The sequence below is a fragment of the Eulemur rufifrons genome, chromosome 2, assembly GCF_041146395.1.
Source record: "Eulemur rufifrons isolate Redbay chromosome 2, OSU_ERuf_1, whole genome shotgun sequence".
Lineage (NCBI taxonomy): Eukaryota > Metazoa > Chordata > Mammalia > Primates > Lemuridae > Eulemur > Eulemur rufifrons.
This window is the reverse complement of record NC_090984.1, coordinates 3,287,372-3,300,323: the sequence shown is the minus strand read 5'-3', so window position 1 is coordinate 3,300,323 and position 12,952 is coordinate 3,287,372.

Here is a 12,952-nt window from a genome sequence, read left to right as displayed (position 1 = left end):
AACAGAACATAAAGGAGTACCCCAAAATAGACCTGTACCTGACTGTCCACAAAGGTGACATTGCCAGGCAGAGGCTGAGTTGACTGGATATTCATGGGGGGAGGGAGCAGTGGAATGAACAGTGACCCAGTGCCCCTACCTCACTCCATACACAACACCCAAAACCCCAGCAGGTTGTGGACCTAAATGTGAAATAGTAAAAATTCTAAAAGACAACAGGATATTGTCTTCGGACAATGGAATAGGCAAAGATTTCTTAATAGGACACAAAATTCACTAACCATATAAGAAAAGATTGACAATTAGACTTCACTAAAATTAAGAAGTTCTGATTATTGAAAGAAATCATTAAGTGCCTGACAAGGCCAGCCAGATGTATAATACCTCTATCCGATAAAGAACTGGTATCCAGAATATACAAAGAATTCCTACAAGTAAGACCCACAACCCAATTTAATAATGGCCAACAGATCTGGAAGAGGCATTCCATAAAACAAGAGCTCCAAATGGCCAGTAACACGTGCAAAGGGGCTCAACATCATCAGTCGTCAGGGAAATGCAAATTCAAACCACAGGGAGATACCCACATACATCCACCAGAGTGCCCCAAATGACAATGACAACACCAACTCGGCATGGAAGGGGAGTGACTTGAACCCTTATCCCCAGCTAGGAAACTGGTGGTAAATATATGCCTACCATGTAACCCAGCAATTTTATTCTTGGTAGTAGTCACCAAGGAAAATGAACGCCACGTCTGACAAAAGGCAAGCATGGGCACTTACAAAGACAGAGGCAAGTGTAGGGCTCTCCATAGTGCCACCAGGAGAGACTTTTCACACCAACACATTGAATTTTTCAGTTTCCCTAGAGGGAAATTGACCAGAGGGGGCGCTCGGGAGCAGCGGGATTGGCGCCCTTCCCACACATAAGCGCACACCAGCCCCGCGGGGCCTTGAGCCCTGGACAGTCCTGGACAAGGCACTTGCATTCGGCAGAATCAGTGATTTGGGCCACCCGGGTTCACGGATTTCATTACAGCTGACTACAGCGAGGGCAGCCCACGCAGGGAGTGCACTGGGGACGCAGGCGAGACAGAGTATTATCTTCTCTCCTGTCTCCATCTGACCAAGCGGACCAGAGCCTCTTCCTCTCCGACTCCGTGCAGGCCTCCAGCAGCCCGCCCTTCCTGCCTCTGGCCCCGGGAGGAGAGAGATGTGGTTGTTACCAGCTAAGCTGCGGAAGGCATGGGGGACAGGGGTTCTGAGACCCAGATTGAGGGACGGGTCTGGGTTGGGGGACAGATGTGTGTTTAGAGGTATGGGTCTGGGGTTGGGGGGGGGTCTGGGGTTCCGACGGCAGAGGGAGGTGGGCAGTCATGGAATTCCAGGAAGAGCGGAGAAGGTAGGGAGAGCAGGTCCGGGGCTTCAGGGGGCAGGTGGGTGGAGGTGGGCAGGTGTGTGTGGGGGGAAGTTCTGGGGTTCTGAGCAGGGTAGATCTGGGGTTCCCAGGTAAAGTGGAGTAGAATTCCGGGGGTTAGGGGCGGTGGGGTGGGGAGGTCTGGAGTTTCAGGGGGAGCAAGGGCTGGTCAGGGGTTCCCAGGGTGGGTTGGAGGAGGAGGATGCTCTCCGCAATCTTGGGGGAGGAAGGACAGGCCTTGGGTTCTGAGGGCTGGGGACTAGTGCTCAGCCCAGATCTGCCGGCTGGCTTGCGCAGCACACCAGCCCCTAGTCCCCTGTAGCTTGGCGTCCTGCCATTGCCCAGGGAGACGGACCCTGGCAGCGCCGCGCATGTGCGGTCACAAGGAGAGGGTGGCGGATAGCAGGCGCGCGGCACTGAGGCCGGCCGGGGTAATTTAGATTCATTGGTGCGCGGGGGCGACAGGGGTGGGGGGTTTACTTGCGCTGTGTCAGGGGCTGGGGCAGGGAAGGCGATACCAAAAGGCTGCAGTCTGTGGCGCTCAGGCTTAGCACCGGTCCAGGTTCAAGTCCCGGGCTGCGGTCAGATGCAGCTGGAGCAAGGGCGGAGGCGCGGGCCAGGACCAAGAGGGCCTGGGTTTCCGAGCGGGAGAGTCCGCAGTGGCCAACACGTCCCCGCCTCGGGACCTGCACTCTGTCCCCACGCCTTGGCTGTCCTGGTCACACAGAGGAGCCCTAGCATTTAAACATCCTTTTCAAACAAAAGACTGGGCAGGCTGGGTGCTGTGGCTCACGCCTGTAATCCTAGCACTCTGGGAGGCCGAGGCGAGAAGATCGCTCGAGGTTAGGAGTTCGAGACCAGCCTGAGCAAGAGCGAGACTCCGTCTGTACTAAAAAATAGAAAGAAATTATATGGACAGCTAAAAATATATATAGAAAAAATTAGCCGGGCATGGTAGCACATACCTGTAGTCCCAGCTACTGGGGAGGCTGAGGCAGAAGGATTGCTTGAGCCCAGGAGTTTGAGGTTGCTGTGAGCTGGGCTGACGCCACGGCACTCTAGCCCGGCAACAGAGTGAGACTCTGTGTCAAAAAAATAAAAAAAAATAAAAGTAAAATAAACAAAAAACACTGGGAAGATCACACCCCGCCCCTTCCTCCTCTCTCCCAGGACCGCCTGACTCGCCCTACTCGCCCCCACCCTGGGACTGTCTCCAACCGTTGCTCGCCTTGCCCCCAACTAGACGCCCCTGTCCTGGCCCAGATGTCAGGCTTGAGGTGGGGCGATGGCGATGCGGGGCAGGAGCTCGGCTTCTCCGCGGCCTGGGACCTGGGTGTCCTCTCGCGGGTTGTGGATGTCCCCTTGCCTGCTGGAGGCGATGAAGTGACCAAATCACCTCCTACGTCCAGCGAAGGAAACCGGAGCGGCCTTGGCCTCCGAAGGGTGACTCTTTGGTCCCCGCCCCGGCCCCCCCCGGGTGTTCTGAGTCCCTGCCATCTATGCAGCCAGTGTCCCATGCCACCCAGACCCCACCCTCCAGGGCAGTTTCCTGGCTTCTTTGTCCCCCCTCTGGTCTGGCATCTTGGCGGGGTGGGGGTTGGGAGAGATAGGAGAGACCCATGCAGTCCTTCAGTGCCTCCACTAGATCAAAACCTAAATGCCATCTTTATTGGGTTTAAAATCAGTTTTATTCTACGTTTAATTTTCCAAGATATCCCACAAGGAAGGTTCTTGTAGTGGCTCTTAGAGGACTCTAAGTGCTTCCCCTTTGCTGAGATGGTGTCTTTCTCACACCTTTACTGTTTTCACCCCAGGAAAGCCACTAAACTCTCACCAGCACCCCTTCCCGACTGGCCTCTAGGGGTTACATAAATCATGGCTACATTAAAAGATGGCCCTCATCTCCATCGGCGGCTTCCCAGTTTTACCTCCCCATTTTTTCAGAACTAGAGCAAGCCGATCCGCTGAGACCCACCAGTAAATAAATAGGCCACACACTACATGTACCTGTGAGCGTTTATTGTGCAAGCAGCGTTAAACTGCACCAAGCAAACATGCCCCGCCACCAGCGCACGGCTGTGAGCGCCAGTCTTGATGTGGCCCGCACCCAACGTCTCCCCTCCCTTCTCCTCCCTCAGCCACTAATAGGAGTAAGTTGCAAATTTCTAACGGTCCCAACCGGCCCAAAGACCCCCTTGGCCAAGCGGGGCGGGAGGCAGGTGCAGGTCTGGTGATCCCATTGGCCGAGAGTGGCAAGAGCAGCGCGGGGGTCGCGTGTGGGCGCATGGGGCAGCTGGTGGCTGCACAGGCCCAGCGGCGGGCCAAGCTGGTGGCTTCTTCTGGAGGAAGACGACGTGCCAGAGGAGGGGCCCTGTGCTCACCGCAGGTGCCTCGTGGCAGGGGCACGGGTGGGCGTGGCTCGTGGGCACAGGACCGAGACTACAGCGGCTGCCCAGTGCCACCCTGCTCTGTGCCCTCCTGTCCTGGGCGGAGCTGCCTGGAGGGACAGTGGAGGGGCATGGGCCAGGGCTGCCTGCTGCCGGGGCCTCACCGAAGCCGGCGTCACTTCATGTTTTATATTAATATTACAGCTGCCTTGGCCGGGCGTTGAAAAGAAACTCATGGAGCGGCCTCAGGTGGGAGTCACCCCCAGTCGCCGTCTGGGGAGGCAGCAGGGCAGGCGCGGGCTGGGGCCTCTGTCTTTGTCTAAAGGCAGGTTCCCCCAAGGACAACTGTGCAGCTGCTGACACCCACCTCTGCCTTCCAAACCCTTACTGCTCTTCTCACACTTACAGAGTTACAACGAGGGAAAAGAGCGTTCGATGCTGTTTTTAATGAACTTGCTGGTTCACGGAGCTTTGGTAGAATATGGACAGTTTGAGAAATGCTGGTGTCCTCAGTTGTTTGCTTTTCAACCCTAGAACTAATGTGTATCCTTTCCTTGTTCCTGTCTTCCTTTAATTTAAAAAGGCTTTTTAACTATATGCAGCATTTTGCATGATTTTGAACATTTGTCTTTTTTGGGGGTCCGTGCCACCATTGAGTCATTCTTCCTCATTTCCACTCTGCATTTTATCTGCCAAGCAACATGAAAAGATGTCTGTACGTATTTTTCCCTTTTCTCTGCCATTGGTTTCAATTGCAGCGTGTGCCTGGAAAACTGAAAAAGAGAATCCCAGCCATCTTAGGTTATCCTTTCAGACTGTAACAAAACCAAGCTCATCCTTTCTTTAAATTGTGTTTGAACCCATGTTTCTAACGCCTGGAATATACTTTAGATTCTGGCAGTTTGGCCCTCCCTGGTGCTCAAAACTCCAGTTGCTTTCTCCCAAGGTTGCTGATGTTTTGTCCCAATCCTTCATATAGGAATTTAATTCATGGCAGTGGCTCCCTAGTTCCTTTCTCTAACCTCTAAAAAAATGAAATTCTCCACAAGAGAAGCCAGAAACAGTACCAGAAATGGAATCACTTATTAAAGGCAGCATTGTGAACGCCATAGGAATAATACCTGCATAGCTGGCTTTGTAACCTGGAGCAAATAGCTTCATTGATCTGGGTCTCATTTGTGAAATACTGGCTTTCACGGTTTGAGCTCCAGGTGTAACTAAGTTTGATGAGCAAAGAAAACGTGTTAGACTAAGGAAAAAAACAATTCGCTAACGGAACCGACTCTTTACTAACAGGGGTTTTCTATAGAGCCCATTGACGAGGATGGCCGCAAGGAACAAATGGCCACTGCACTTCCCACAGGAGAGAGGTCCTGGCTGCCAGCAATGAATGAGAACTAGAGCCCAGTACTCATTACCTAGGGACGGGGCAGCCCTGGGGTGGGGCGGGGCAAGGAAGGGCTGGACATCGTGAGTCACCTCCCTGGGCCCTGAGGTGGGCATCTAGAGGGAACTCTGGGTGTGACGTTTTCCTTGTATCCAGGCGACCGCAGGACACCAGTTGGCAAGGACCGGCCAGGGCAAGCTGCCTTCAGTATGGAGGCTGCAGCGGAAGGAGGAGGAGCTCTGACCATGCTTTTTCCTGGCCCTGGCGGTGCCCCTCAGAGTTTGTTGGGTCTCCATCCCTTTTAAATAAGCTCAGCTGGTCCCCACCCTCAAACCCGTGTCAGCTCAGAGGCGGCAGCGGCCGGCGGGAGCGGGGCCGTGGCCGAGGCTGGAGCCCAGCCCAGGGCAGGGCTGCAGGGACAGCAGGCGAGCAGCGGGCGAGCAGCGGCTGTGAGCGCGGTGGAGCTGGGGAGGGAGCGAGCGCGCGGGCAGCCCCGGACAGCAGCCGAGGCCCCCGCGAGGAACACGCGGAGCTGGTGTGTGTCTCCCAGTGCCAGCCCCAAGCCGGCCGGCGCCCCCATCCAGCCCAGCTGGACTGTGAGATCTACCAGGCGGTGGGGGGGAACCCAGCAGCAGTGGCGCTGGCACCCACTGCCATGAAGACTGCCAAGTTGGATTTCGAAGCTGGTGAGGGCCACCACCTGCAGCACATCAGTGCCCAGGAGATGCCTGAGAGGCACACTTCTGGCCTCTGCTGCCCCCAGGGTCCCCCAGGAGGCATCCTCACCCTCGGGCTCCTTCCTGCCCGGACCCAGTTCTCCCGAGGCTGGGCACCCGGGGTGAAGCCTGGCTCTGCCTCACAGCCCCACCCTTGATTCTTTCCCTGCCACTCGGCCTGTTTCTTCCCCTCCCTCCTGCCCAAATGCCCAGTTCTTGCCGCCTCTTCCTATTTCCCCAACTCCGCATGGGACCCTCCCTGAGGCCTTTTATTTTTGTAGCGGTATTCATCATCCCATGGGACTTGATAAAGATGTTTTTGGTATATTCCCTCCCATTTCTGAATGAAAACTCACATGTGCCGCGTTCGGAGTTCCCATCCCATCCTGGGTCCTTCCCCGTCCAGATGGAACCTAAGTGAAGGAGCCCGGTAAGGGTTCCTTCCTCGCACTCATTAGGTATCTGATACTTGGGACAGTTGAGACCCAAGTGTTTGAGGCTTTCTTACTTAAATTTAAAATAGAGGTCGCCATAGGACAGTCTATATGGTATTTTTAATAGGCTGCTTTATTCCTTCCAACTATAATTTGAACACAAAGAAAGAAAATTGGGGGGTTGGTTCCAATAACTGTAAACAGTGTGTATGTTACTGACAGGGCTGCAGAAATTTTGTTTTGTTTGTCTGGTTTATTTTTAATCAATGTGTTTTACCCATAGAGTTCTGATTATTTTAAAATTCCCACTTTGAAGCAGACATATCTTCAGCCCTACTCCAGTGATATAACAAATTTTATTTTCCTCCCCTAAAGGAGAGGTGGTGTAAAGGTTTGGGAGTAAAATGCCAGACCCTGCCTTTGTGAGACTGTTTGTTTCCATGGCTCCGCCTCCTCCACTGGGAATAGAATCCTGTTCAAAGATAAGAATGTTTAGGTAGAGGTTTTTCAGACTTCAAACCACTAGCTGGGGGGTGATGCGTGGGGTAGAAGAAAGGAAACATTTGATTTTTTTACTTCTAGAATTTTGGAAAGGGATAAATCTAGGTAAAAATAATTCAGGGTAACAAGGTGGTTCTTTAATAAAAAATAAGTGTTTTGGAGTAAAAAGCATTGTATCATAAAAATGGCTAAATATGTTTGGCTTTCTTGTTGCATTTAAATGCTAGTGGTTTCATTAAACAGCAATAAAAAACCTTCCCAAAAAGAAAAGCCCTGGTCCAGATGGGTTCACACCTGAATTTTACCATACATACAAAGAACTGGTGCCCATCCTACATAAACTATTCTCCAATATTGAGAAGGATGGAATTCTCCCCAACACGTTCTACCAAGCCAATATAACATTGATACCAAAACCTGGAAAGGACACAACAAAAATAGAGAACTACAGACCAATTTCCCTCATGAATATAGATGCAAAAATTTTCAATAAAATACTAGCAAATCGAATCCAAGTACTTATCAAAAAAGTAATCCACCACGACCAAGTGGGTTTCATCCCCGAGATGCAGGGGTGGTTCAACATACGTAAATCTATAAATGTAATTCACCACATAAATAGAAGCAAAAACAAAAACCATATGATACTCTCATTAGATGCAGAAAAAGCATTTGACAAAATTCAACACCCTTTTATGATAAAAACGCTTAACAAAATAGGCATTGATGGAACCTACCTAAAAATGATACAAGCCATATATGACAAACCCACAGCCAACATCATACTGAATGGGGAAAAACTGAAAGCACTCCCACTTAGAACTGGAACCAGACAGGGCTGCCCATTGTCTCCATTACTTTTCAACATAGTATTGGAAGTCCTTGCGAGAGCTATCAGGCAAGAGAGCACAATCAAGGGAGTCCAAATAGGGAAGGAAGAGATCAAACTCTCACTTTTTGCTGATGATATGATGTTATATCTGGAAAACCCCCAGGATTCAACCATGAGACTCCTGGAATTGATTAACGAATACAGCAAAGTCTCAGGCTACAAAATTAATATACACAAATCAGAGGCATTTATATATGCCAATAACAGTCAATCGGAAAAACCAAATGAAAGACTCAATACCCTTCAAAATAGCAACAAAGAAAATAAAATATCTAGGTATATATCTAACTAAAGAGGTAAAGGACCTCTATAAGGAAAACTATGAAACACTGAGAAAAGAAATAGCAGAACTGGCAAATAGATGGAAAAATATACCATGCTCGTGGATCGGAAGAATCAACATTGTTAAAATGTCTATACTACCCAAAGTGATCTACAGATTCAATGCAATCCCTATTAAATTACCAATATCATTCTTTACAGACATAGAGAAAATAATTATACACTTTGTATGGAATCAAAGAAGACCCCGTATAGCAAAAGCAATTTTAAGCAACAAAAACAAAATGGGAGGTATTAATTTGCCAGACCTCAAACTATACTACAAGGCCGTGGTTCTTAAAACAGCCTGGTACTGGCACAAGTGCAGGGACACAGACCAGTGGAACACAACAGAAAATCCAAATATAGAACCATCCTCATATAGTCACCTAATTTTTAACAAAGCGGGAAAGAATATACTCTGGGGACAAGAATCCCTATTCAATAAATGGTGCTGGGAGAATTGGTTAGCCACTTGTAGAAGACTGAAACAGGACCCACAGCTTTCACCTCTCACAAAAATCAAATCACGGTGGATAACAGACTTAAACCTTAGGCGTGATACAATCAGAATTCTAGAAGAAAATGTAGGAAAGACTCTTACAGACATTGGCCTAGGCAAAGAATTTATGAAGAAGACCCCCAAGGCAATCACAGCAGCAACAAAAATTAATGAATGGGACATGATTAAATTAAAAAGCTTCTGCACAGCCAAAGAAACAGTCCAGAGAATAAACAGACCACCTACAGAATGGGAAAAAATTTTTGCATACTACACATCAGATAAAGGACTGATAACAAGAATCTATTTAGAACTCAGGAAAATCAGCAAGAAAAAATCAAGCAACCCTATCAAAAAGTGGGCAAAGGACATGAATAGAAATTTTTTAAAAGAAGATATAAAAATGGCTAACAAACATATGAAAAAGTGTTCAACATCTCTAATCATCAGGGAAATGCAAATCAAAACCACAATGAGATATCACTTAACCCCAGTGAGAATGGCCTTTATCAAAAAAACCCAAAACAACACATGTTGGCGTGGGTGTGGAGAGACAGGAACACTCATACACTGCTGGTGGGACTGCAAACTAGTGCAACCCCTGTGGAAAGCATTATGGAGGTATCTTAAACAGATTCAAGTAGACCTGCCATTTGACCCAGCAATCCCATTACTGGGCATATACCCAAAGGAAAAAAGGTCATTCTATAACAAAGACACATGTACCCGAATGTTTATAGCAGCACAATTCACAATAGCAAAGATGTGGAAGCAACCCAAATGCCCATCAATACATGATTGGATTAGTAAGCTGTGGTATATGTATACCATGGAATATTACTCAGCTATAAGGAATGATGAAGATACGACATCTCTATGGTTCTCCTGGAGAGAGTTGGAACCCATTATATTAAGTGAAGTATCCCAAGAATGGAAAAACAAGCAACACATGTACTCACCAGAAAATTGGTTTCCCTGATAATCACCTAAATACAAATCTGGGAACGACACCAATTGGACATCAGACTGAGGTGGAGGGTGGGGGAGGGGATGGGGGTATGCCTACACAATGAGTGCATTGCGCACCGTTTGGGGAGTGGTAACACTTGAAGGTGCTGACTCGGGAAAGGGGGGGTGGGGAAAAAAATATGAAACTGTTGTTTTTAATTTGCATTGTTCACTTAATAATTTATCATGAATATTTCCCATATTATTTCATATCATTGTACAAGAAATAATGTATACATTATGAGGACATACTGTATCTAACAAGATATACTGTTAGGCCGGGCGCGGTGGCTCACGCCTGTAATCCTAGCACTCTGGGAGGCCGAGGTGGGCGGATCGTTTGAGCTCAGAAGTTCGAGACCAGCCTGAGCAAGAGCGAGACCCCACCTCTACTAAAAATAGAAAGAAATTATATGGACAGCTAAAAATATATATAGAAAAAATTAGCCGGGCATGGTGGTGCATGCCTGTAGTCCCAGCTACTCGGGAGGCTGAGACAGGAGGATCGCTTGAGCTCAGGAGTTTGAGGTTGCTGTGAGCTAGGCTGACGCCATGGCACTCACTCTAGCCTGGGCAAGAGAGTGAGACTCTGTCTCAAAAAAAAAAAAAAAAAAAAAAAAAAAAAAAAGATATACTGTTAGACTCTTTGATTCTGTAAAATTAAATTGTTATTAATGATAAAAAAATAAAATAAATGCTAGTGGTTTCATTACTATAGAGGAAATGTCTTATAGCTCTTCTATTTAAAATTTGTTATCCTCAACCTATTTAAAAGCTAGAATAATTAAGCCTCATGACATAATGGATGTGCCTCTGTAACTGGGAGGTACTGTATTCACTATTCAGAATATTAAAAAATCATAAAAGAATTAACAAATATATTATGTTAATTATTTGACTGTGCCTTTATACACAAAGCATGTAAGCACTTGTGAAAATTGCTGCTCTGCTTGGTAGTATAGGGTGAGCTTCTGAGTGATTTTACAAACCAGTTAGTAGACGGGTACCATAAAAATTAGAGCCCCAAATAGACTCTTTATATCATTCTTTAGGATTTGAACACATTTTTATATACATCTTATTAGGCCCTTCCAAATACAAATAAGGCATATTTTCCCTAAATTGCTGATGAAGAAACAAGGAGTTAAGGATCTGAAATGCCTATGTAAGTCCGCTGCTGAATAGAACTAGGTTCTAAGTCGTCAGACTGACATGGAAGTGTTAGATATGTCAAATTTGGTTGTTGAAAAATTTGAAACACTGAGGAATGCATCTTATATTAACACTTTCCTCATAAAGTAGACCTATTTCTTAGAACTTACTCCTGGGTTGATTACTTCCACTTAAAGTTTATTTTACACAACTCAGAGGCAACATTTTTCTCTCCATCTTTTTTTTTTTTTTTTTAAAGGGACTGGGTCTCACTGTTGCCCAGGGTGGGCTCAAACTTCCAGCCTGGGCTCAAGCTCCCATTTCAGCCTTCTGAGTGGCTTGAACTACAGACCTGGGCCACCTTGTCTGGCTCCATTTTGTGTCCACATTCATTTCTATGGATGAGAATAAAAGTAGAGGAAACAAAATGGCCTAAATTTATCAGTCCAATAGATGGGTAAAAAATTTTAAAGAGTTTGTTCTGGTAACTGTGAATTGAAGCTGAGAATGCCCTGGCAGATGAATGTTAGGAGAGGCTGACAAGAGGCCAGGTAAAATACCAGACATTAAGCATAGAGTGATGAAAAAAAAGTGTTAAATCAGAAAAGTTACCCAAATAGTTTGTGAGCACAAAAATGTATCATTTTATGTTTATTAGAATTACAATTAAATTTTCATTTCAATGTGTGTCCTTCAGTAAAGTGATAAGAGAAACCTCAATTTTAGCATTTCCCTATTATTCTTGAGTTCCCATAGAAACATGGTTAGAACACCAAATATAAAGTATAGACACACTGAAAGTTTGCTTTTAATATTTTTATTTCAGATAATTTTATATCAGTTTCCCTGGAAACTGAGACATTTCTACTTAGATATAAAACATTTTAACTTTACTACAGTGAAGAATTGAATTATTTTGGTTACTTAGACAAAATCATATATAAATGGTGCTCTGCTTTGTTCTTATCCTCTGAAACATTTTGGAAGAACATGATCTCTTCAGACCATTTCAAAGAGATGTTCCTAAGAATCTAGTATAGATTTCAGATAGACTAAAAAGTATTTTCTGCTACCTAGGCTTTATTTAATAGTACATTAGGCCAGGAGGGGTGGCTCACGCCTGTAATCCTAGCACTCTGGGAGGAGGAGATGGGAGGATCACTCAAGGTCTCAAGGTCAGGAGTTGGAGACCAGCCTGAGCAAGAACAAGGTCCCATCTCTATTTAAAAAAATACATAAATATTAAAAAAATAAAAATAAGGCCGGGCACGGTGGCTCATGCCTGTAATCCTAGCACTCTGGGAGGCTGAGTCAGGAGGATCGCTCGAAGTCAGAAGTTTGAGACCAGCCTGAGCAAGAGTAAGACCCTGTCTCTACTAAAAAAATAGAAAGAAATGATCTGGACAGCTAAAAATATATATACAAAGAAAAAATTAGCTGGGCATAGTGGTACATGCCTGTAGTCCCAGTTACTCGGGAGGCTGAGGCAGTGGGATTGCTTGAGCCCAGGAGTCCCAGGTTGCTGTGAGCTAGGCTGATGCCATGGCACTCTAGCCCAGGCAACAGAGCGAGACTCTGTCTCAAAAATAAATAAATAAATAAAAATAAAATAGTACATCTAATACAACTAATGGTAGTATCAGTAACACAAATAAAATGCTAAGATCTTATTATCCAATCTAATTATTACTCATCAACTTTTCACGCATTTGTTTATGTTTTAATGTTAGGAACTTGTTTTAATGTTAGGTACTTGTTTGGGGCAGTGTACAGAAAGACACAAGGGTGGCTGCAGCTGAGTGAAAAGGAGACAGGAGGAGTATGGTGGGTTAAGGCCTTGTATGCACAGTGGGCCTTGACAAAGTATATGGACTTTAGTTGTGATGGGAAACCATTGGAGGACTCTAGCCTGGGGAATAATGTTATCCTTTAAAAAACATATTAGACTGGCTTATCAGAGAGCACACTGTCATGCAGGCATGGGTGAGGAAGGGAGACCAGCTAGAAGGCTGGTGGAGTGGTTCAGGTGAGAGCCAAAAGTGAACAAAAAGAGAATACGGACCTAAAATAGGCTGACTTAAAGAAAATAAGTGAATATAAAAGTAGCTAACAACGTTATGAATACACAAGTCACAGAAAAAGAAATGCAGATGATCCTTAAACATATCTTCACACATTAAAGAAAGGCAAATGAAAACTATACTGCAGTCTCTCTCCTATTGGGAGAAAATCA